General features: G+C 47.2%; 1 long non-coding RNA gene across 1 annotated transcript in view; it reads right to left on the bottom strand.

Annotated features, from left to right (window-relative positions):
* The window catches only part of LOC125122574 (uncharacterized), a 105493-nt gene that overhangs the window by 14013 nt on the left and 67154 nt on the right, over positions 1-24326 (bottom strand). The window contains exons 2-3 of the long non-coding RNA XR_007133841.1: positions 4635-4740; positions 4336-4407 (exon numbers count right to left, since the gene is read on the bottom strand). This is a non-coding gene — a long non-coding RNA (uncharacterized LOC125122574). The remainder of the gene's footprint in view (positions 1-4335; positions 4408-4634; positions 4741-24326) is intronic.

The following is a 24326-nucleotide window of genomic DNA, read 5'->3' as shown; positions in this document are numbered from 1 at the left end:
ATGAATTCCCTGCAAATTAGGTGGAAATCAGGCTCAGCTGATAGCAGCATCTATACTCATCCAGGGAAAAATCATTATTATTTAGAACTTATTAAGCCTCAGCAGTTAGTACTGGATGGGCCTGGGAACGTCAATAAATACTGAACACAGATATAAGCCAAAAGCTTGAGCTAAGGTTGCTCTTGTAATTTCTACCTGCCAAGCGGCAGCAAAGGTTGAAGGAAGAAAATGGGTTGCAACTTGGTTCTGACAACTGCAAACTGTTGCAACAGGAGCAAACCACTAAATCCCTCCTCATCTATAAGCTGGGTCTAACCATACCTATCTCAAGGCGGCGGGGGGGGGGGGGGGGGGAAGAGGGGTGGTTATAAAGATTAAAGGAGATAATAACATGTAAAGTATTCAGCACTTATCTTGGCACTCAGTACGTGGTCAATAGATAGGTCGTATCTAAAAAAACAAATGAGCCCCAAGTAGTGAGATGTGGAATTGTTAGTTCACAGGTTGGTTACAAGCCCCTGAGTTAACAAACTTAATTTACTCCAGTCTCGAGTAGGTTTTATTTGAAGGTTGCCGTTCACTCTGCCAATATGACAGAAAACTAAGCAGAGGAGTTCCCGTTGTGGCGCAGTGGTTAACGAATCCGACTAGGAACCATGAGGTTGCGGGTTCGGTCCCTGCCCTTGCTCAGTGGGTTAACGATCCGGCGTTGCCGTGAGCTGTGGTGTAGGTTGCAGACGCGGCTCGGATCCCGCGTTGCTGTGGCTCTGGCGTAGGCCGGTGGCTACAGCTTCAATTCGACCCCTAGCCTGGGAACCTCCATATGCCGCAGAAGCGGCCCAAAGAAATAGCAAAAAGACAAAAAAAAAAAAAAAAAAAACCTAAGCAGAGGACTGGTTTCACCTAACATGGGATAAAAACCTACATGTTTATACAAATTGCATCATTAGACTTTGGATCCAATGCTGTCTGTGTCCTACAGCCCTTGGACATTTCCTTATGCCCCAGCAACTTCCATCTCTCATATCTGTATCTCTGTGTGTAAAGGCTCTTGCTCCAGGAACTGTGGTGTGTAAATAGCCCAGCTCCCTCGCCTCCTGTGTGGGGTCTTTCTGAAGCATGTGTTTGCCCACAGGATGACACTCCAGTCAACCAACACGGATGCTGGCTCCATCACACACTTTGCTGGCTCCTCTCTCTCCCTGTTTCACTTCCTCACTGGTTTGACCTCTTCTTCCCAAATGAAATCTCTTCATTTGAATCTTGTCTCAGAGACTGGGAGAACTCTGAAGGAGTTCAGGCCATGCCCCACTAAAATATGCCGCTTTGGCATGATGATTCTTTCTAACTGAGGACACTTGAGAAACTGCAGATGCAAGAAGGGCTCTCTGACCTGCTCTTTTCTACTTAAAAACAGGCCATAAAAGTTCCCATGAGAAAAGCGCCCTCTCTGTACTGCGAAGACAAGAATATCTTTATCACCATAGATTTGGAACAGACACTGCAATGGTTCTGTACAAAACAAACTTACTAAAATAATCCTGTCTTCCACCAGTTCCCCCTCCAATATTCTCTCCTAGTCATTCCCCCACAATGTACTGCCCCTGGCCCAAACCCCCAAACCCCTTTGTCATCACTTCTTCATAAATTGATCATTTCTTTGTCTAAAAGGCATAAAAGTTTCTGCTCTGTTCTTCATTATCTTGTGAAAGCTTCATGCACATGTAAAAAATGTAATAAAACTTGTTTGCTTTTCTCCTGTTAGTTCATCTTATGTCAGTTTAATTAATTCTTAGGTCCAGCTAGAGAACCCAGGAGGATCGAGAATTTTTCCTCCCCTACCACTCAAACTAAGTCACACACATGCCAGGTTCTTAGCGCTGTGCCTGAAGCTCAGGATCAAACCAAGTGTAATGTGGGAGTAAAAATAGCTCCCGTTCCCTGAAGGATGGCCCTCCTGAGCTCCAGCCCCATATACCTGACAGCACACTGCTCTTTAGTTCAACCTGCAAAAGCCATCTCCCCATCTGCCCCACACACACCTGGGAATAGCGCCATCTCCCACTCATTCTCGCCAGCCAGAAACCTGGACATCACCCTCAATTTTCCCCTTTCCCTCCCCTGCCCTCTACCACTTCCAGCCGTTCACCAGGACCTGCCCATCTGACCTCCTAAATCTTCCCTGGGATCAATCACTTCTCTCCCATCCCCACAACCACAGAGCCAAGCAAGACCCCCACCATCTCTGGCCTCGAACCACTGGTGTAGCCTCCTAACTATTGTCTCCTGTTCCCCTAACCGCCAACTCCCCCCCTCCCAATACCACAGCCAGAGAAACCAGTCTTGGGAACTGCAAATCATAACAGCAACAATGAACACTCAGTGAATGCTGACTTTGTGCTAGGCACTGCTCTGACCTTATGCCTCCCCCACTTAAAATCCTCCACTTTCTGTGGCACACAGGACAAAACCCCCACCTCTTTGCTTAGGCCTCGAAGGCCCTGCATGAGCTGGGCCATGGCTCTTTCTCTATTTCCCCTGCTGGATGGAATCCTAAAGGGTCTCTTTCTGAACAATTGTGTGCATCAGTTTTCTGCTTTTATTTCTGTGTGGAGAACTGATGTCAAAGATAAACACAGCCAGACATTGGCTAAAGCAATGAAGACAGATTCTATTCAGTAACTGATAGTGATGGAGGAGACACAGGTAGTTTTAGAAGTCCCAGTAAAGGATCTAGATAGAGAGGGGAATCTGGGGGACTATGGGAGATCACTGTAAGTTAATAAACTGCTCAAAAAAGCCATCAGAGCAAGGCAGACTTGCTTGACTAGTGGAAGTGCGAGAATTGCCTTTGGTCTTTGTGTGGGGGATGGAATGAGGCCTGCATTCAGATTCAGACCACGGGCAGGAGTTTGAGGACCACCCTTCTGCTGATTTGAATACACACCTTGCCTGATACTAAGGAGGAGCTACTGCTCCCGGAAAGGAAGAGGGGGGCTTTTCCAACCCCCACTCCCCTTGGAGGATAAAACTGTAGCCCACCGGATCCTCTGGGCAGAACTTCCATGCCTGCCCCCTTGCTTCTCTCACAAGCATCCTATCCTAATAAATCCATTTCTTGCCTGTCGCTTTGTCTCTCGCTGAATTCCTTCTGCGCAGAGTCATGAAGAACCTGAACCTCAGTGAGTCCAGACACAGGGTGAGTGATTCTAACTTAAAACTGTGGGTTTAAGTCCCAATCTGGGTTTAGGCTGGGTTTGAGCCCTGGCACCTGGGTTCAAGTCCTAATCCTGTGTTCTGGCTAGGTTCAGGCTGTTAAAACTGTCAGTTTCATAACCACTGACAGTAGGGGACAGTGCTGAGCCCCATTCTGGCTTGTGCAGAGGTGACTTAAGATTTTAAAAGAAGAATGAGGGAAGAGGAAGGAGGAATGGCAGGGACTTTGTTCAAGACAAGAAAGTGAAAAATTACAAAAAGCAGGAAGGGGTGGTTGGTCCACATGAAACCCATCTGGGTTTGCTCAATGGGACCTACCAAAGTTAAACTCCTACCCTCCCATGGAGACTGGGAAATGGGCCCTATCTTCAGGTGTTGGTGGGAACAAACAGTGAATCACTTCATTTGGCAGTCTTGAGTTTTCTCAGGTAGGAATGTGGAGGTGACTAGGGTCATCCTAGGGTTGCAACCTTGAGCTGTTAGCAGCTATGCCAGTGTTTACTAAAGTCTGTACAGGCCAAAGTTCAATCCTACAAGAAGAAGGCTCAGGGGAGACTGGCCAGAGTTTGGTCAAGGACAGAATCTTTGTCCCTGACTTTGGATGTCCGTCAGTGCCAACACCTCATCTCCACCCCAATCCCACCCATCATCTTCCCAGGCCTTCCTCCAACATCGCCTCCATCAAGAGGAAGCCCTACTCCTTGGGGCTCTCACTGGAACATGTGGGATGAGTATGAGATTAAGGAAGGTTCTATGTATCCCCTTTAACCATCCATAGGTTCTTTAGAGCAAGAACTGCTCCAGACCTCCCACAAGGCCTGGCACAGGACCCAACACACAGTAGGTGTTCAAAGAAGGTTTGCTGAGTTAATGAATGAAGCCATCCAGCCTTAACCACAAATGTTTGGGAAGTTTCCTTCAAAAACCACCTTCCCCCTGAGACCTGCGGTAGATTGGACAATTACTCCGGAGCTGGAACAAATCACCCTCAGGCGCTCGATAAAACTATTCAATGAATGCTGCTGACAAAGGAGCTGATTGCGCTGCTTTGACCCTGAAAGTAATTACAAGCACCAGCATTCATCTGCCTGCGGGGGTGGCCCGGAAGGGGGTCCTCACCTTGATGCAGCTGTGTCTTCTAAATAAACTCAAAAGAGCGGAATGTTGACTCTTCCTCCAGGATCACCATCACTTGTTAGAAATCAAACAAAGAGCAAGTGAGAGATGTAATCTGCACAGGCTACCATCTCCCCAGCCCAGCGGTGCTCCCTTAATCATCTCCATCTCAGACACCAAACACTGTTCACCCCCTACTCCAGGCAAAGTCAGCAGGACATCCCCGGATCAAACGCCTGTTTGCTCTGCCCTCAGCCCTTCATTATCCCCTGCCACACATCAGCCACTACTGGCCTCATTACCTTCCTGCTCCCACACGGAAAAGCTGGAAGGCATCCTGAGTGCTCCTTCTGACTCCTCCTCCATCCATCCATTCATTTGTTCTTTCCACAAGCACTTATTGATCACCTATGAGAAGCAAGCGGACAGTGCTGGGTTTGTACTCATGAACAAGACAGACATGATCCCTGCCCATATGGAGTGCAACACCTGGAGAGGGAAATACAAACATTAATTTTAAATTAAGCACACCTATTATTTGCAGCATTCTTTGCCTGCCCCTGTAGGGAAGGAATGTAGCATAGAACGAGAGGTCATTACCCTTGTGGCCTTAGTGTTCCTCTCAGCTTGACCAAACTTTAAACAGTTTCCTCCTGACTCCAGACCCCAAACTCCCTTTTCTTAGAACATTTACATTAGAAAACTTGTTACTGTAAATTCTTTCTTGGCCCCTTTGAGATGTAAATCTTCTCTCAGCCTCTTACCAATTTTACAACCCAGAAGCATCCTTCTCAAGGGCATGGAAGTCATCCCTTAAAAATACAATCATCATGAAAGACAGTGCCCCTGTCTCCCAGTCTCTGCAGAAAGGTGAGAACCTTACTTTGATAAGCACCAGTTAGTGGAGATGTAGACACAATGGTCTAATCACATAGACCAGTGGCCTCCACTCCCTTTCCGTTATGTTACCCCAGAGCCTAAATACCCTCCTGCTTTTTGTTTCAGTGGAGTTGAGTTCAATCTCTCTCCCCTATTGCAATAGTCTTCAATAAAGTCTTCCTTGCCTATTTACTTCTCTTCAGTACACTTTTCCTTTGGCATCATACAGAAATGAATAAAACATGGATCCTGTCCCCCCCCTCAAAGAATTTAAAGTCTGATTAGGAAGAAAATTAAAACTTTCAAAATTGTAGTAAATGCTATGAAAGAAAGAGGAAGCTATGAGAGGGTGTAACAAGGAAAACACATTTAAATGAGAAGGGGATCAAGAAAGAACTCCAGAGAAGTGGTATTTGAACTGGGACAAACCTCTCTGTTCTAGGCAGAGGGATGGTACACATAAAGGCCTTTGGATCAGACATTCAGCTTCAATAATATTAAGTCCATATCCCCACATCAAGTCTTATTATATGTGCACATAAGTCTCTTCTTTCACTTATCAGAGCACTATCTGCTCTCTCAGCTTGACAACCTCCCATGAATCCCAAGTACTCCTGAGTGAAGTCTATAGCTTTTTTTTTGTCTTTTTTTTTTTTTTTTTTTTGCTATTTCTTGGGCCGCTCCTGCGGCATATGGAGGTTCCCAGGCTAGGGGTCGAATCAGAGCTGTACCCCACAGCCACAGCAACTCGGGATCCAAGCCGCGTCTGCAACCTACACCACAGCTCACGGCAACGCTGGATCGTTAACCCACCGAGCAAGGGCAGGGACCGAACCCGCAACCTCATGGTTCCTAGTCGGATTCGTTAACCACTGCACCATGACGGGAACTCCGTCTATAGCTTTTGAGTTCCTCAGTCTTGGGTCAAAATTGTGTCTAATGTGGCCCTTTTTACCTCTCCAGCGCCATGGGGAAAAAGTGTCCAAGTGAAACACAAGCTTTCTGGGGTGTGACCAAGGAGGGAGCTTCCTTCAGAAGCAACTGGAAGACAGCCAAGGAAGTATGAATGCACAGCACTCACATAATTGAGAATCAATTCATAGAGCTTAAATACTAATAGGTGGGAAAAAAAAAATGTTCTCTCCTAGAGGACCAAAAACAAACAAACAAAAAAACAAAATAGTGATTTTTGTCTTGCTCTGTGATACAGAAAAACACAAGATCAATATTTGGTAAATTTACTCCCAAGCAAAAGATGTGCATGGTACACGACTGTCCCCTGGGACCTTACTAGCCCTGGAGCTCCATCTGTCCCCGACAGACCCATTCCCATAGCTCTCAGAGTTCCTCCCACTCTTCTGTTGGGGAAGGGGTATCAAGGTTACCCTCATTTTGGGATAGAAGAGGGTCTTAATGCCATTACATTCAAATACCCAAGAATGCCTGGATTCTACCTCCCTAAAGGATTCCTTGGGGAGCCCTTATCAGGGAAGAATCATCCAACAGGAAATGCCATGTTCTCCTGTGATGAGCTGGGCCCATGTCCAGTCTACAGAGCACAGGACTCTAAGGACCAAGGCTGGAGCACAGAGCTTGGACTCATGACCAGTGGAGCCTCTATCTCCCTTAAAGCTCCAGTTACAGCTGCTGGGAGGGAGGGTGTGCTGGCCTGAGAGCACTGCCTCAGGAAGGAAGGAGCCATTGACATCCATAGCACACTGCAGCCTTGTTCACAGCTCCCCAAGACCCAATCACTGTCCTGGACTATGACCTTTCAGATGGTCAACTTCTCCCTGGGAGAAGTGAGAGCACCACCCTATCACCTCTGACCAATCTTTTTCAGCTCCTTCGACCTGCTGATCCCAAGCACAAGATTGTCTCAATCAGACCTTCCTCCTGGATCATGCTCTATATCCCAGGGCCAAAGCCCTTGTCTCTCCATCCTCAAAACACCCTCCCTTCTTCATGCTGAGGTCAGGAGACTGCTTATGCCTCTGAGCTCTGGACAGGGGTCCAGGCACTCAGCTCCTCCCCTATCAGAGTCAGGAGCTTCCTAGAGCCAAGCCTGCAGCCCAGCAACCTTTTTGGCCATGACTCTTGCTTCTGCAAAGAGTTCTATCTGCATCCTGTCAAGGGCAATGAGTTACTGTGGAGGTGGGGTAGTACTTTTTTTTTTTTCTTTAATTCAATTAAGCCACATGCTGACTGAGATACTTTCTCCACTATCTAAGACAGCAGGTTCCTTTGCAATTACTTCCCCACTGCTGAGGCTGCATGTCAGCCGGGGGTCTCCAGGAGATAGAGATGAGGTTGTGGAATAGCAAAGGCAATGCGATGGGGGAGGGAACAGACCAGGAAGACTGGAGGACTGGCCAAAGAGTACCTGAACGGTACTCCTGATCAACCAGAAGTGGGCAGCACAAGGCGGCCCAGGAAAAACCACACTTGGGAACCAGCTGAGATGTGACTCCCAGCTGCTTGCAAGGGCCTTGGAAGCAAGGGGCTATGTTTTAATTTTCCCCCAAAGCAGACACAGACAAGGATCTGGATGCAAACAGTCAACCTGGGAGGAGATCCGAGGACACACGGCGAAGGAGTGGGGAAGTGAGACAGGGGAGTGAAAACAGTAACACCTGCATTTAGGAGCAGGTTGGTCACTGAGCGGGTGGAGCTCACCCCCACTTGGAACTCTCTAGGAGACTGTGTAGAGTACATCTAAGAAGTGTCCCCAAGGGGCAAGGAAGCCAGGTGTTATTCATAGGAGTGGTTGAATGACGGCCCTCAAAAAGATGTCCATGTCCTAATCTCCAGAACATGCGAATGTGATCTTAATTGGAAAAAGGGTGTCTGTCAATATAATTAAGGATCTTGAGATGAAAGCACCCTGGATTGCCTGAGTGGGGTCTAAATCCAATGACAAGTGTTCTTAAATGCACGGAGAGGAAAGGAAAAGGTCGTGTGAAGTCAAGGGCAGAGACAGGAGTGGTGCAGCCACAGGCTAAGATGCTGGGAGCCACCAGGAGCTGGAGGAGTCAAAGGATTCTCCGCTAAAGCTTTTGTGGGGAGCCAGTCCCTGCCGACACAGACTTCTGGCCTCAAGGACTGGGAGGGAAGAAATTTCTATGGTATTATTCCACCTAGTTTACGGGAATTTGTTATAGCATCCACAGAACACTGATACATCCACCAACTCCCATCCCTCCTTGGTTAAGGGTTACTCCTAGGGTCAACTCCCATCCCTGGCATTGCCAGACTCTGCCACCAAAGACTGAGCCTGAGAAAGACCTCAGGCCGAGAAACACCTGTGCGGGTAGAAGGACACCATCACTGAGTATAAGACCTGCCCACTGAACCTGCAGGAGACCTGACCTCTGTGAGGGAGAGGGTTGGAGAAGGGAGGTGGGCCCTGACAGCACCTACTATAGTATGGCTGGCATTGGACCAGGGCCACCTTCTGCTCCACCTGACTGTTTTCCAAGAAGATCCCCATCTAGCAGCAAGCTCCTCCTCAGAATCCGACTCTCAGGTAGGAAAAGAAACTCATATTAGGATGCGCCAGTTGTGTGTCCACATGCACATCCCCTCTCTCTCTCTCTCACACACACACACACACACACACACACACCTCCTACAGAGGATACAGAGGATGTGGTGGGTGGAATAATGCCTCCCCTAAATACGACCGCATCCTAATCCCCAGAACTTGTGAATATGTGACCTTACATGAGAAAGGGACCTTGCGGATGTGACTAAGTTAAGAGTCTTGTGATAGGAAGATCAGCCTGTTATTAGAGAAATGCAAATCAAAACTACTATGAGGTATCACCTTACACTAGCCAGAATGGCCATCATCAAAAAAGTCTACAAACAGGGAGTTCTGGTCATAGAGCAGCAGTTAATGAACCCAACTAGTATCCTTAAGGATGCGAGTTCAATCCCTGGCTTTGCTCAGTGGGTTCAGGATATGGCATTGCCATGAGCTGTGATGTAGGTCACAGATACGGCTCGGATCCGAGTTGCTGTGGCTGTGGTATTAGGCCAGCAGCTACAACTCTGATTAGACCCCTAGCCTGGGAATCTCCATATGCAGCAGATGTGGCCTAAAAAGCCAAAAAAAAAAAAAAAAGGCTACAAACAAAAGATGCTGGAGAGGGTGTAGAGAAAAGGGAACCCTCTTACACTGTTGGAAAGAATGTAAACTGATCCAACCACTATGGAAAACAGTATGGAGGTTCTCAAAAAACTAAAAATAGAACTACCATATGATCTAGCAATCCCACTCCTGGGCAGCTATCCAGAGAAAACCATAATTCAAAAAGATAGACACCTCAATGTTCATTGCAGCACTATTTACAATAGCCAGGAAACACAGAAGCAACCTAAATGTCCATCAACAGAGGAATGGATAAAGAAGATGTGGTACATATATATATATAATGGAATATTACTAAGCCATGAAAAAGAATGGAATAATACCATTTCCTGAACATGGATGGACCTAGAGATTATCATACTAAGTGAAGTCAGTCAGACAGTGAAAGACAAACATCATATGATATCACTTAGATGTGGAATCTAAAAAAGGGGGAATACAAATGAACTTATTTATAGAACAGAAACAGATTCACAGACTTTGAAAAACTTATGTTTACCAAAGGGGACAAGTGTCAAGTGTTGGGGGGGAGATGGACTGGCAGTTTGGGATTGGCATATGCACACTGAGGTATACCGAATAACTGGCCAATAAGGACCTGCTGTAGAGCACAAAGAATGCTACCCAATATTATGTGATAATCTATGTGGGAAAATAATCTGAAAGAGAATGGGTATGAGTACGTGTATAACTGAATCACTGTGTTATACAGTAGAAATTATCACAACCTTGTAAATCAACTATACTTCAATAAAGCTTTTAAAAATGGGGAAAAAAAGAGGAGCCTATATGGTCAAGGTGGGCCCAATGTAATCACAAGGGTCCTTATTAGTAGAAGAGTGAGGCAGGAGGGTCAGGAGTCAGAGTCAGAAAGAGGAAAATGCTATCCCACTGACTTTGAAGACAGAGGAAGGAGCCACAAGCCAAGGAACACAGGCAGCATCTAGAAGCTGGGAAGGGTTCTCCCCTAGAACCTCCAGAAGGAACGCAGCCCTGCTGACACCTTGATTTTAGCCCCAGGAGAACCATTTCAGACTTCCAGCCTCTAGAACTGTAAGAGAGGAAACGTGCATTGTCTTAAGCCACTGAGTTTGTGGTAATTTGCACAGCATTGGACACTCTCACATTTTATAGACTTAAAAAACTAGGATTAGCCCGTGGGAACTAGGATGACGGGGGAGCATTCCTGAGATATTAACTGATGTTTTATTTTACCTCCTTGTAGTTCACGCTTTAGCTTCTCCCTTTTCCTCCTTCCACCCAAGATTCAAGCCACCAAGCCTCTGAGTTCATGGCCTAAGAACGTGACCAGGACAGTGGAAGCGGAAACAAGACACCTGCCTGGTTTGGGTCATCACAAGCCTGGGCCTCAGGGGTCATAAACAAACGTGTGAAAGGAGGACGTCCAAAGGTCCTCCCCACCACAGCCGTGACGATAACCTTCCCCTGGGACTGAGAAGGAGGAGAACACAGAGACCCAGTGGGGGAAGCGTGCAGCACCCCGGTGAGGCAGCAGGAGCCTGGAAAGAGAAAGCTGAGGGTGAGACCCGGCAGCAGGGGCTGGGGGTGCCCGAGAGTCTGCGTGTGATGCTGTATTTAAGACGGACAAGCCAGACTCTGGGGAACGTGCTGAGTGCCGTCTGGCGGTTGTCCGAGCTGAGGGCCAGACAACCCCTGTGAGTCGGGGGAGGACTTTTCCCTGAAGGGCACAGGTGTCTCTGCCATGATCCCAGGGCAGGAAATAAGGGCATCTTGGGCTGGGTGATCAAAGGATGTCCTCTCCCTCTCAGGCCAACGAGGAAATTTGGCTGGGATTCCAAACCTTATGGAGGCCTGGAGATGCCAGCTGCTGCAGGCTGAGCTGGCCCTGCCCTGTGGAGGCCAGCCAGGCGCTCCTGGAGCTTCCACAGTGGCTCTTGGATCTGTGGGCTGCAAGAACCCCCCAGCAACAGCCCTCCACCAAGGGAGTCGGGGGGAGTGGACCCCAGGAGGCCAGTGAGGGGAATTAGTGGTCATCAGCAACAAAGACATGCCTGTTCTAGAGCAGGCTTCTCACCAGAGTGCCTAGCAGCAGTGCAGCCACAGCGACAGTGGGTCCTGCCAGACCCCTCCCCATACGCACAAGATGGCAGCAGAGAAGCCCTCTGAAATAACCAAGGGGACACTTTGGAAGGGCTTTATTCCCAGCAAGAGGCCCAGAAGGGGCTGATGCCAAAACAATTTAACTCTAGGCAGGGTGGGTGATCTCATTTCACAGCCGAGGGAGGCTTCCCATTTACATTTGTGATAAAACATTTTATGGGGAAGAAACAAAATGGAGGTAAATCTGAGTGTAAGAAGAAGCAAGGTTTTAGAGTTCTGTAGCATTAGCAGAATTGGATCAATTCAACACATAAACCAAAAAAAAAGGGGGGGGGGGGAGTTCCCATCGCGGCTTAGCGGAAATGAATCTGACTAGTATCCATGAGGACACAGGTTCGATCCCTGGCCTTGCTCAGTGGGTTAAGGATCCAGCATTGCCATGAGCTGTGGTGTAGGTTGCAGATATGGCTCAGATCTAGCATTGCTATGGCTGTGGCATAGGCCAGCGGCTGCAGCTCTGATTCGACCCCTAGCCTGGGAACTTCCACATGCCATGACTGCAGCCCTAAAAAGCAAAAAACAAAACGAAAACATAAACCAGGAGTAATAAGCTCTCTCTCCAGGTCACCCTGTGTATTAAATGAGATCTATTGTGTATAAAGGACTCAGCAGAGCCAGTTATACAGATAGCATAACTACGTAAGAGAGGATAATTTTTCATTTTCAGCACACAGCTCCCCTCCATCTATGGCAAAATTATTCCCAGTAAGGATCACAGAATAATCAGTAATAATTTCTTGATTTGGTCTTTTGTGTTAACACTACTAACAGTTATCAATTATAAAGGAGAGAGTCGATATTACATATATCATTCAGATTCAATTAAATATTTACTGTAGGAACTGAAATTAGCAAATGCAATTTTTTCCAGCTCACAATGTGAAATACCCCACTCCGCTGGAAACGTTAAGCACAAAGAAGAACTCCAAGTGGTCGCATAGAATGATAGGGTTAATGTAACATATTAGCATTTTTCACTATTTATTTCCTGGGCTATCATTGTTGCTATTGACTGTTCAAATGCAAGAATATGTATACCACAGGCATGAGAGACCTGAATCAGGCCCAAAGGGAACATGAATGATTCAGAACCATTAGGAACTTACTTTTACAACAAACACGTGTAGCTGAGCCCACAGACCTAGAGAGACGACTGTATAATGGGGAATTCGTTGAATTAAATGTCATGTAAAATACAATGTTTGTGAAAAGATAAATGATTAAAATATGTCCATTTGAAGTCCATTAAAACTCAACAGTAACCGCAGCAATTTTGATCGCAGTTCAACAGGATATTTCAGGGTGAAGGAGTATTTACCATTGATTCAGTTTAAAACTGCCAGCGTATCATGATGATAAAAACAGACTGGCTTTGCTGGGTTTATTATCATTTTGAAATTCTCTACAGATAAACGCTCCCCGTTACTGCCTGTACCCAGGGCAGTGCATCCTTGTACATGACGAGTGGCTGGAACCCCTTCTGTCCTTTGGGGGAAGTCATTCCTACTTCGAAAAGTGAAAATAGTTCACGTTGGCTGTCTGCCACTGCTCTCAGAGCTTCACGTGTATTAACTCGTTTGATTCTCAGCACACATCTACTTTGGTGGTGAGGTGTCCTCACTTCCATTTACAGATGAGAACACTGATGCATTCAGAGGCTTGGACAGTGTATGTGGCAGTGCTTTGTACACTGCAAAGTGCAGGACAAATACTACTAGGTTGGCAGTCATAACAGTGAAGGTTTCATGTGTTTGGTGATGACAATGGACCAGAAATATCAGGGAGAAAAAGGAGCGTAGTTGTTTATGAGGCTGTTAACAACCTGGACAAAATACCACAGCCAAATTCTACAGCCAACGTTCTATTCCCAGAATGGAGCCCATGAAGACGGCCAGACGGCGTGACCAAGTTCCCGGGTGCCAAGCAGCCAGCTGCCAGAGATGCGATCCAACTCACAACAGCAGCAAGTGTGTGGCTGCAGGGAAGTAGCCTCAGTGCTCACAGTCCCCTAGAAACCCAGCAGCTGCCAGCTCCTGCCCAGAGCCAGGTCACACAAGGACTGTGGGCTCTGGGGCATATTCAGAGGGAAGAACTGGGAGAGGCAAGGGACCACCCAGCTGCCCATGGGAATGCCCACCACGCCCTATGGGCTGAGACGAGGTGATCTGGACGATCTACGAACCCCTCAAGAGAGGCAGATAAGCAGAATCGAGTTGCTCTTTACAAAAGCACATTTCCTCAGTACCAGGACTTGGGCTTTTCCCTAGATGCTTTTTGTGTATTTGATGCATGCCTCATCAAGCCACACTTTCTGCTCACTAATGAGTAATGGATAGTTGGACAGTTACTGAGCTGGAAAGGGGTGCAGAGAGAGATGGAAGTGTCACAAAGGGGATCAGAGCTACAGGCCCCAGATACCCCTGGGAGCAGCTGGACAGTCCTAGAAGGGCACCTCCTTGGATCCAGTGCTAGAATGGTCTTACATGCCTCCAAGGAGCAGGCACGCCCTTCCTGCCTGGAACAGCTGTGGCCATCTCAGATGGTGAGAAAAGAAAAGGCAGCCTATTGCCTGGGCACTCCATGCTGCCCTTGTCTCTGGATACAAGCTCCTGTGGCTGGGGAGGGCTTTCAAAGACCTTCAGTGAGGCCCCATGCTACCCACCACGACCATCCCTCCTCCACCCTCACAGCGCCCAGCCCTTGTGCACAGCATGCACAGCTACCTGTTTCAGTCTGTTTTATAACTACCTGTCTCCCTCTCTTTGACTGTGAGTTCCTTGAAGGCAGAAACCGAGTTTTCTCCTTGATACCTGACCCCAAAAATGCTTTAAAACTCTTTTGTTAAAAAATGCAAATCTTGGCGTTCCTGTTATGGCTCAGTGGTTAACAAATCCCACTAGGAACCATGAGGTTGCGGGTTCGATCCCTGGGCTCACCCAGTGGGTTAAGGATCCGGCGTTGCCATGAGCTGTGGTGTGAGTCACAGATACTGTGTTGCTGTGGCTGTGGTGTAGGCCGGAGGCTACAGCTCCTATTAGACCCCTAGCCTGGGAACCTCCATATGCCCCGAGAGCAGCCGTAGAAAAAGGCAAAAAGGCAACAACAACAACAAAAAATTCGAATCTTTAACAACCATCACCAAGCTCCCTTGGTTCTCTCGCTCTCCCTCCTGCCCTCCCATTTTCTCTCTTTCTCTCTCCCTCCTCCCATGGGAGGAACCACAAAGAGGACCCTCCCTTCTGTGCTGAGCACACTCCACAGATCATCAGCCGCCTCTCCCCGCCCTCACCCTCACCCCAGACGCAATTCTCAGCTTCACTCCGCCCCCCAAAAAGGGAAAGCGCAAAGCAATGGTTTTGCGATCTCAGATCAGCTTTCTCGTGCAGTCTTCTGTTCCCACAGTTCTCAAGCTTGGTCCGGCATCAGCAACCTCTGGAGGGCTTGTTAAGACACAGAGTTTCTAAGGCAGGGTGTCTAGGGTGGGACTCAGGAGCCTGCACTTCTAGCAAGTTCCCAGGTGATACTGAGGCTGCTGATCCTGGGGCCACACTTTGAGAACCATGGTGACACAGTGCTTGAAGGATGATCCCAGGCACCAGCATGGCTTGCATATGGGGACGGGAAAGGCATGGAGGACTTGGGCAATATCCTGCCTTTTCTCACCATCCAAGATGTCCACAAGCTGTTTCAAGCAGCACCGAGCACCTTGGAGGCCTGGAAGCAGATGGTACCAGACTGTATCACACACACAGCATCTCCAATGATGCTTTATCTAACCCCCGCTTACATACCTCCAGCAACAAGATGCCCACTACTTGTCAAGGTAGACTACCTCATCGTCAGTTATTTCTTATGTCGAGTAACTTGTCACCTCCTACCTATGGTTGCCAAATAAAATACAGGACGCCTGGTTAAATTTGAATTTCTGATAAACAATGGGTAACTTTTTAGTAAGTATGTCCCAAACATAGTTACTTTTATTTGATAAATCTGGCAACTGTACACACCTACCCATTAGGTCTCCAGGGGCTTGAGCCAAATTCCTGCCAATCCTGAAGCAGCCAGGTGAACTCAAGCTCAGGTGAAGTTACTTCCTCCACTTCACAAAAAAGATTAGGGTCAAAGCCAAGAGCACAAACAGTCAGCCTCAGGAAACATATTTGATTAGAGATGCACTTGGAGCCTGGGTCTTAACAGCCACTCTAGGGCTTGGGTGCTGTCATGAAAATGACCTACCACCTGAGCACCTTAGGTGTGCACCTCCTTGCCTTGAAGCAGATAGACCTTTATGCTGAAGCCCTACCTGACTATCAACACCTGGTCATCCATCGAAACCCACACCATAGGTAAAGTTGGCACCTAGTCTAAAAAAAACTGCTTCTTCTTAGAGTTCTCCTGTGGCGCCAAGGATCTGTAGCTTGGGTCACTGCTGTGGCGCAGGCTTGATCCCTGGCCCTGGAACTTCTACATGCCATCGGCATGGCAAAAAAAAAAAAAAAAATTATTTCTGAGTCCCCTGTTGCAGCCTTTTCACTAATTCATGAATCATTTACTAAGAAGTGACCCCAGATAGTACCTAGACTTATGGTTATCATTTTGAAATGTATAGAACTATTGAATCACTGTGTTGTATACCAGGAAATAACATAGTGTTGTAGGTCAATTAGACTCCAGAAACAAACTCACAGAAAAAGATCCTATCTGTGGTTACCAGAGGTGGAGACTGGGGAGGGGGAGTTAGAGGAAGGTGGTCAAAAGGTACAAACCTCCAGGTATGAGATAAATAAGTACTAGGGATGTAATATACAACATGACAAATATAATTAACCCTGCCATAAGTTATATAGGAAAGTTTTTAAGAGAGTAAATCTTAAGAGTTCTCATCACAAAGGAAACAACTTTTTTTCTATTTCTTTAATTTTGTATCTATATGAGACCTGGGTGTCAGCCTTCCAGAAGGCCAGGGTGCCTCCTGGCCTGATCGCTAAGAGAACACTAAACATACTGTGGTCATCATTTCATGACATGGGTAAGGCAAGTTATTATCCTGTACACCTTAAATTTACACAGTGCTGTGTGTCAATGATATCTCAATAAAACTGGAAGAATAAAAAGAGGTGACACCAGGATCTAGGAGAGGTGCTAAATGGTGGAGAAACATTCCTGTGCAAGTCTTGTCCTTTCAAGACTCCAAATGCCATGGATCAGAAGAGTCCTACTCACTTTCTGATGTCCCCTTGAAGACCACCCAGTCCAGTCAAAGAGAGGAGGGGACGTGCCCAAGCTCCAATTCATGTTGACAGCAGAGCTGGGTAAGAATCTAAATCTGGAGTTCCCTGGTGGCTCAGCGGGTTAAGCATCAGGCATTGTCACTGTTGCGGCTTGGGTCACTGCTGTGGCATGGGTTTGATCTCTGGCCCAGAAACTTATACATGTGGCAGGTGTGGCCAAAATAAGTAAATTAAAAGAATCTAAGTCAACTGACTTCAGCTCAGACCTCACTTCCCTCCCACCCCCACCAGGGCCTCTTCCAATCAAAAGGGAACTGCTCCTGGCAAATGAAAACCACAAAGGTATGCCATTTTCTCCCATGCAACTGACAACAACAGAAAGTTCTGGAGTTCCCCATGATGGAGGACAATGTGAGAAAATGCATGTGTGACGGGGTCAATTTTCTGTATGGTAGAAAATTGACAGAACACTGTAAACCAACTATAGTGGAAAAAAAATAAAAAGGAAGTTTTATTTTATGCATTAAAAAAGAAAGTTCTGGAGTTCCTGTTGTGGTTCATTGGAAATTAATCTGACCAGCATCCATGAGGATGCAGGTTCAATCCCAGGCCTCCCTCAGTGGGTAAAGGATCTGGCATGGCTGTGAGCTGTGGTGCAGGTTGCAGACACGGCTCGGATCCTGCATGGCTGTAGCTGTGGTGTAGGCTGGCAGCTGCAGCTCTGATTCAGCCTCTAGCCTGAGAACCTCTATATGCCACAGGAGCAGCCCTTAAAAAAAAAAAAAAAAAAAAAGGAAAGAAAAGAAAAAGAAAGAAAATCCTGACACCACCAGGCACTGAAGAGGATGTGAAGAAGATGGTATTCTTCTAGGCTGCAGTTGAGAATGTAAACGTCCAGGGTGACTTTGGAGAAAGTTGGCCTTAAATAGTAAAACTGAGAGTGCCCGTCCAGTACAACAAAGTGACCCCACTCCTCCTGGCCTGCCCCCCAGGAAACCACTCTGGCCCATTCCCAGGGAGACCCAGGCTAAGGATGTTTCTTGGAGCTTTGTTGGTTGTGTGAAAGATAGGAAACAATCTAAATATGCAACAAGAAGGAAACGAGAAACAAAACATGTCTTATCCACATGACAGAACACCTTGCAGAGATTAGAATGAATGGATTCCAGCCCAATTTGCCAACAGGACTAGAGGTCAAAAGTAGCCTTGTATGAAAAGGCAAGGTGTAAAGGGACCCAGGGCAAATTTATGTAAACACTGAAATGCATTCCCACAAAACAATACCATGTATCTATTATTCATGATACATTATATATGTACGTAAAAATACAAAGGTTTCAAGACAATTTATTTTAAAAGGCTTGCCCAAAAGGAAACACAGCTATTCATGAAAGTCATAATAGTAGTTGATTCTGGGAAAGGGGTAAAGTTTAAAATGTTAAAACAAAATACCTTTTGTTCAAAATATGCTAGAAGTAAATACAACAAGAGTTCAGTGTGGTGGGCATGCCAATTCACTGCTTTTGTATTTTCTTTTGTTCTAATTTCTCAAAGAAAAATAAAGCAGCTATTCTGAGGCGCTGCTCTCTGGGCATCCCCCCCTCCAAGCCTACGTGACTGACCAAATACACATTTCTCGGGTTTCAATAATTCATCACCCAAGCAGGGGCGTAAGGCAGGAAAGGCTCTGTCCTTAAGGGAGTACGGAGGAGGAGGAACGCATCCGTCCAGGCTAACTTCTCCCCACCTCCATCCTGACTAGAGATGACCTTGGGTCTGAATAAAAGGGGAGAGGGTTTAATGCACTGAACACTTTTCCCAATCTACTTTAGAGAGATGGAAAGGAACGCTCATCTGGCTCAATAATTTATCAGAACCTTAGCATGACGAGAGAAAGAACCTCCCACAGGCATGCGCTGCGAGTTCTGTAGCAGCTCTCCATGACCACTGGCTGGTCTGGGAGGTGATGGGCTCATCCAGGATGCTAAGGGGAACGTGATCTGCTTCGGTGGGAGAGGGGAGAGCCTAATGTGCACACAGAGCATGTGAGGATCCTGTTACAATGCAGATCCTGATTCCTGGATCAGGCTGTGGATGATCAGGATGCGGCTGGTCCACAGACCACACTTTGAGGACCAAGTCTCTACCTTCTTCACCATCAACTGCCACCTTCAACTTCTGCTTCAGCATCCGCCACCTTATAACTAAAAGCATGAGCATCCATGGTGTCTGACGATACCAGGAGAACCAAGAACACCTAGCTCCTACCTGCCAATCCCAAGAGAGATGGTCGCTAGAGGACCAGAGCATCCTTTGTTAGAGGCCTTGAGTTGTGAGAAGCAGAAGGAGGGGCTGGTGGAGCACAAGCTTGGCAGTGTGACCAACTGTCCCAATTTACCTGGGACAGAGGGCTTCCCAGGACACAGGATTTTCAGTGCCAAGCCCAGAAAAGTCCCAGGCAAACCAGAACATGTTGGTCATCCTAACAAAACCCAGCACGGAAGATTCATTGGTGGTGATAGAAATGAGAACGTCATTTTCTCTGGGATGGGGAGCAGTTGGGGGAATTGACTGGAAAGGAAATTGGGTGACTGTCTGGTCTGGTAGAACCATTTTCTATCTTGGTCACAGAGGTGTGCACAATTGTCGAAACTCAACCAACTTGAGATCTGTGTATTTTATTCTATGTCAACTATACTGCAATAAAAATATCAAAAATAAAGCAAAAGCAGCCAGATCCATCAACTCCCCCTAAGCCCTCATCTAAACCTTGGCATCTTGTCATCAACTGGCCTGAAGGAGACAGTCCCCAGTCACCTACCCAAACGTAGGAAGGAAGAAATTGAACCTGAATAGCTGATGCTGTGCACATACCCTTTTCACACACAGAGCCCCCCACTCCCTGCCACCCACGAGTGAACATGGCCCTTCGCTGTCCTTGGATTTGCCCTGCTTGTAATTCTTCCTTCTTTGCAGGAGAAACATAGAAATGAGGTGGACAGAAGGGTGAAGTTTTTCTTCTCCCTACCCAAAAGTCATCCTAGAAGGTCAGTGTAGCCACTGAGAGGCTCTGTGGCCAAGGAAAGCGTCACCAAAGTTCTTCCTTGTTTCTGTCCCTTTCCTGCTTTTCCAGAGCCCCCGCCTGAGCTCAGCACCAGCCTCTCACTCCTCTGGGCCTCAGCCACATAGAGTTCAAGCTCACTGAGCACAAGGCTCTCACCTCCTAGCTCTCCTTCCACTGTGGCCCCCCTTCTTCACCTTCTAAGCACAACAGACCAGTGGTCTTCAAACCTTAGCATGCAACACAATCACATGGAGAACCTGTCACCCCAGGGCTACTGATTCTAGGGCTGGAGTGGAGCCTGAGAATCTGCATTTCTAACAAGTTCTGGGCGATGCTGATACTACTGGTCCAGGGCCGGTACTTTGACAGCCATCACATCAGGCTTTCAACAAATAGCTGCTGAATGGCTACATGACCAGCACTAGAAGGAGCTCTAGAACAAAGTCTCCCACCCCCGATTCTGCAGCTCTCCCAGTGGCAGAAACTTTTTAGGCAAATCTTTCTTTTTGAGACTCAGCTTACCCATTCGTAAAATGGGTATAAAAACACCAACCTCACAGATTTGTGGTGCGTATCCAATGAGATAATGCAAGTTTTCCTGAGAACCTGTTGGAACCTTACTTCTGCCTGGAAGTCTTCCTTGACCCCCCCCACCCCCAAATCCAAGAGGCTTTCATTTGCTCTGGATTCTTCTGCCATAACAGCTCATGGGACGCTTAGAGCAAATTGCCTTATGTGGGAGGGTACCTGCCTTCCCTTGAACATTTCTGGGTTCAGACCTTGTGCAACCTTTCTGCATTCAGACCTAGGGCTACAGAGATGAGGAGACAGTTGTTTCCAGGCTGGTGGGAGATACGGAAAGAGGCACTGTACATGCCCAGGGTCAATGCTAGGACAGGGCGCAGTGCAAAGCCTGCAAAAGCCTGGAGGGCAGTCACCTACCCTGCTGTCCATCCCCCACTTCCTTGAGTGGCCTGTAAGTGGCTCAACTTTGTGGGCCTGTCCTGACTGTCAGAGCACAGATCTGTGCACACAGCAAGTGCTCAAAAACGGGCCGCCATTGGATTAAGAGGCCTGGTTCCTGCAATGCCTCCTGGAAATGATACCTTGTCCAACTGGGGTGGCCTGAGGAACCAAAAGAGACCGTTCAATAGACTGCCCTTCTCTGATGAAACTATTAACATCTAAACAAACTGATGCTTGTTTAGACAGAAAAGCAGGCAATCCTTTCCTATGTGCAAACTGCAAATTCTCCGGTTAAAACAAAATGAAAGGGAAGAGACTCCCCTATTCACATCAGCATTTCACTTCTAGGTCAGCTACTGTCTGGCTAACACCTGCCCCATTCAGGCCACCCCTGTGCCATCATCATTGGCTCTTGAGGCCTGGGTCCTAAACAGCTCTTATGTTATTCCTATCTAGAAAAAAATCCCAACTCTATCTCCAGCATCCAGTTCCTGAGGAAGCCAGGGAGATGCGAGGGAAAGAGAATCGTTCCTTGAATAGGGTAAACTGGCCTGAGTTCAAATCCTAGCAGCACCATTTATGAGCCATGTGATCTGCAGCCAGTAATTCATCCACTAAGTCTCAATATCCTCATCTGTGAAATGGGAATAAACATGCCCACTCTCAAGAGTGTGGTGAAAATGAAAGGAGAACACAGGAGTAAAAAGCCCTGCTCCCAGGTGGAGGAAACCAAGTGTAAGAGATAACACTGTTCTGCAGGACTCTTCAAATTCCTCCCCACCTTTCGCTGCCCTTCTGCGGAGCGCTGGGAGTAGAAGTGGGAAGGCCCTGAGTCCTCTCAGCTGTTCCCTTTGTGACTCAGCCTTGGACAGTCAGCATGGAAATACCACAGGCAGAGCCTGTTCTGGTGACATTTCAAATCCAGAGCATCTCTCACGTCTCCCTCCCAGGCTGAGTCTGGTCAGCATCCATCGCTGGAAAACTTCCTGGGGCATTTCTGTCTCTTTTTCAAAAGCCCTTATTTATTCTACTTTGCATGGGGATGGTACTTTACAGCTTACAGAGCACTATCACACACCTAATCTTAGGCAAGCCTCCCAGCCACTCTGCCAAGGAGAAAACAAATGCTCAAAAAGTCCAATCAGGAGTTCCTGTCATGGCGCAGTGGTTAACGAATCCGACTAGGAAGCACAAGGTTTCGGGTTCGATCCCTGACCTCGCTCAGTGGGTTAAGGATCCAGCATTGCCATGAGCTGTGGTGTAGGTTGCAGACGCGGCTAGGATCCAGCGTTGCTGGTGGCTACAGCTCTGATTAGACCCCTAGCCTGGGAACATCTATATGCTGCGGGTGCAGCCCTAGAGAAAAAAAGTCCAGGAGCTCACAAGACTTGCCTTTCATACAAACTCATTAATGATGCAAACAGACACAAGGTAAGGTCACTGTTCCTCTTGGCCTTTGGACTGGTCCTCAGCACCAGATAATAGCTGGACCAGACACAAGGGCCGCGAATCTCTGGTACTCACTCGCCTCCCACAGACATGCAGTCCAGCTGATGGGGCTGGAAGCCCAGAGGGCCTTCAAGACAGCCGAAACCTCCCAGGACAGGCTTGCTGCAAAGCCTGACATCAGCATCAGGGCTTCCCACAGTGCAGGATCTCTGACACCTGCATCCCACCAGGCCCAGCCCCAGGGGCAATGAACAGACAGACCTGGATGTATATCTCAGCCCAACTTCCAGCATAAAGTATACTGCTAAAGGAGTTAAAAATTGAACTGCAGTTGCGGCCATTATGCACAATAAGGTACAAAGAGGCCACAAACTGCCACTTCTGAAGTGCCAAAGGCAAAAGCAGGGCTCTGTGCATGACTTCTGCCCAAGGCACCACCAAAGTGGTGGGCAAACTGCCAAGGCCACATTTCTGGCCTGACCCACCCATCTGCCCCACCTCCACCCCATCTAAGGAACAAGCCCACCCTCTTTGGAGAATGAACAAGGGCTCCTGTCTCTTGTTTTTGCTCCCTCCTGCTGCAGCATGAGTCCCAATAAAGCCTGGCCTGAATTTCTCATCTGCCCTCTCATGTTAATCTCAATTAAAGAGCCCAAGGATCCATGTCGGTAACACTGGCACCTTCTAGAGCAGGATTTTTCAACCTCGGTGCTACTAACATTTTAAGCCAGATAATTCATTTGTTTGTTTGTTTGTTTTGTTTTGTGTTAAATGATTTTTATTTTTTCCATTATATCTGGTTTGCAGTGTTCTGTCAATTTTCTACTGTACAGCAAGGTGACCCAGTCACACACACATATATATGTTCTTTTTTCTCACATTATCATGCTCCATAATAAGTGACTAGATATAGTTCCCAGTGCTACACAGCAGGATCTCATTGCCTACCCATTCCAGAGGCAAGAGTTAAGCCAGATAATTCTTTATTACAAAGATGCTCTGTCTTTGCATTGTAGGATGTTTAGCAGCATCCCTGGCCTCTATCTGCTGCCAATATCATCATGTCCCTGTCTCCACCCCACCCCACCCCACCCCCATAGTGAGAACCAAAAATGTCACCAGACATTGTCCATCGTGATCCAGGGGAACAAAAGCACCCTGAGTGAGAAGCCCTGGAACCATGTCAACATCTGGACCAGGTTCCGTGGCCTTGACCACTCCAACCCCAGCAACCACCACTTTCCTTTGCTTCCCTCCTCCACTGCGACAGCCACCCACCTTCTCCCCTGCGCAGGGCCACCCAGGAAGCAAGACGTAAGAGGACTGAATCCATCTAGACAGACTCAGGGCCCAAGCTTGGATCAGTCAGGCTGCCTCCTTCATAGCACATCCCTTGATCTATAATTGAACTGTTTCTTGTTAACAAGTCTTTCCTGTGTTCATTGTCTTTTCTGCCTCTTCCATGAGTATACAAACTCCTTGAGAACAGGAACTGAACTATTTTCTTCATGGTTCTATCCCTTGCACCAGCAGAGTGCCTGGCACAGAAAACATGATGGGGGGATGGGGAATGGGAAGGAGGAAAGAGAGAAAAGAAGGAAAACTTTTCAGAAGAAAGGGGAGAACTGCAGAAGAGCAGAGATATGAGTCAGATGAAACAACAAGAGTCAAACGTAACATCTGTGCCTTGAAATAATCTGTAGCCAATAAAAGGCATAGTAAATCTCCATAGTCACTGATGTGGAAATATCCCTAATAAAGCTGACTATGTATATACCCATTTGTGTTGTGTATTTATGCCCAAAGAAATATCTGAAACAATGCTCACCAAAAGATTGAAGATTTTTATCTCAGGGTGGGGAGATTTCAGGGGGAATTTTGCTTTCTCTTTTACAAGTTCCTACAGTAAGAATTATCCTTCCAAGCAGAAAATTGTATAAATCGTATTTTCAAAGAATATGTTTTATGGAGTTCCCGTTGTGGCTCAGCCTGGAAATGAATCCGACTAGGAACCATAAGGTTGCAGATTTGATCCCTGGCCTCGATCAGTGGGTTAAGGATATGGCGTTGCCATGAGCTGTGGTGTAGGTCGCAGACACGGCTCGGATCC

The sequence above is a fragment of the Phacochoerus africanus genome, chromosome 3 (assembly GCF_016906955.1).
Source record: "Phacochoerus africanus isolate WHEZ1 chromosome 3, ROS_Pafr_v1, whole genome shotgun sequence".
Classification (NCBI taxonomy): domain Eukaryota; kingdom Metazoa; phylum Chordata; class Mammalia; order Artiodactyla; family Suidae; genus Phacochoerus; species Phacochoerus africanus.
The sequence above is the reverse complement of the archived record's forward strand: the minus strand, read 5'-3'. Positions and strand labels throughout refer to the sequence as shown.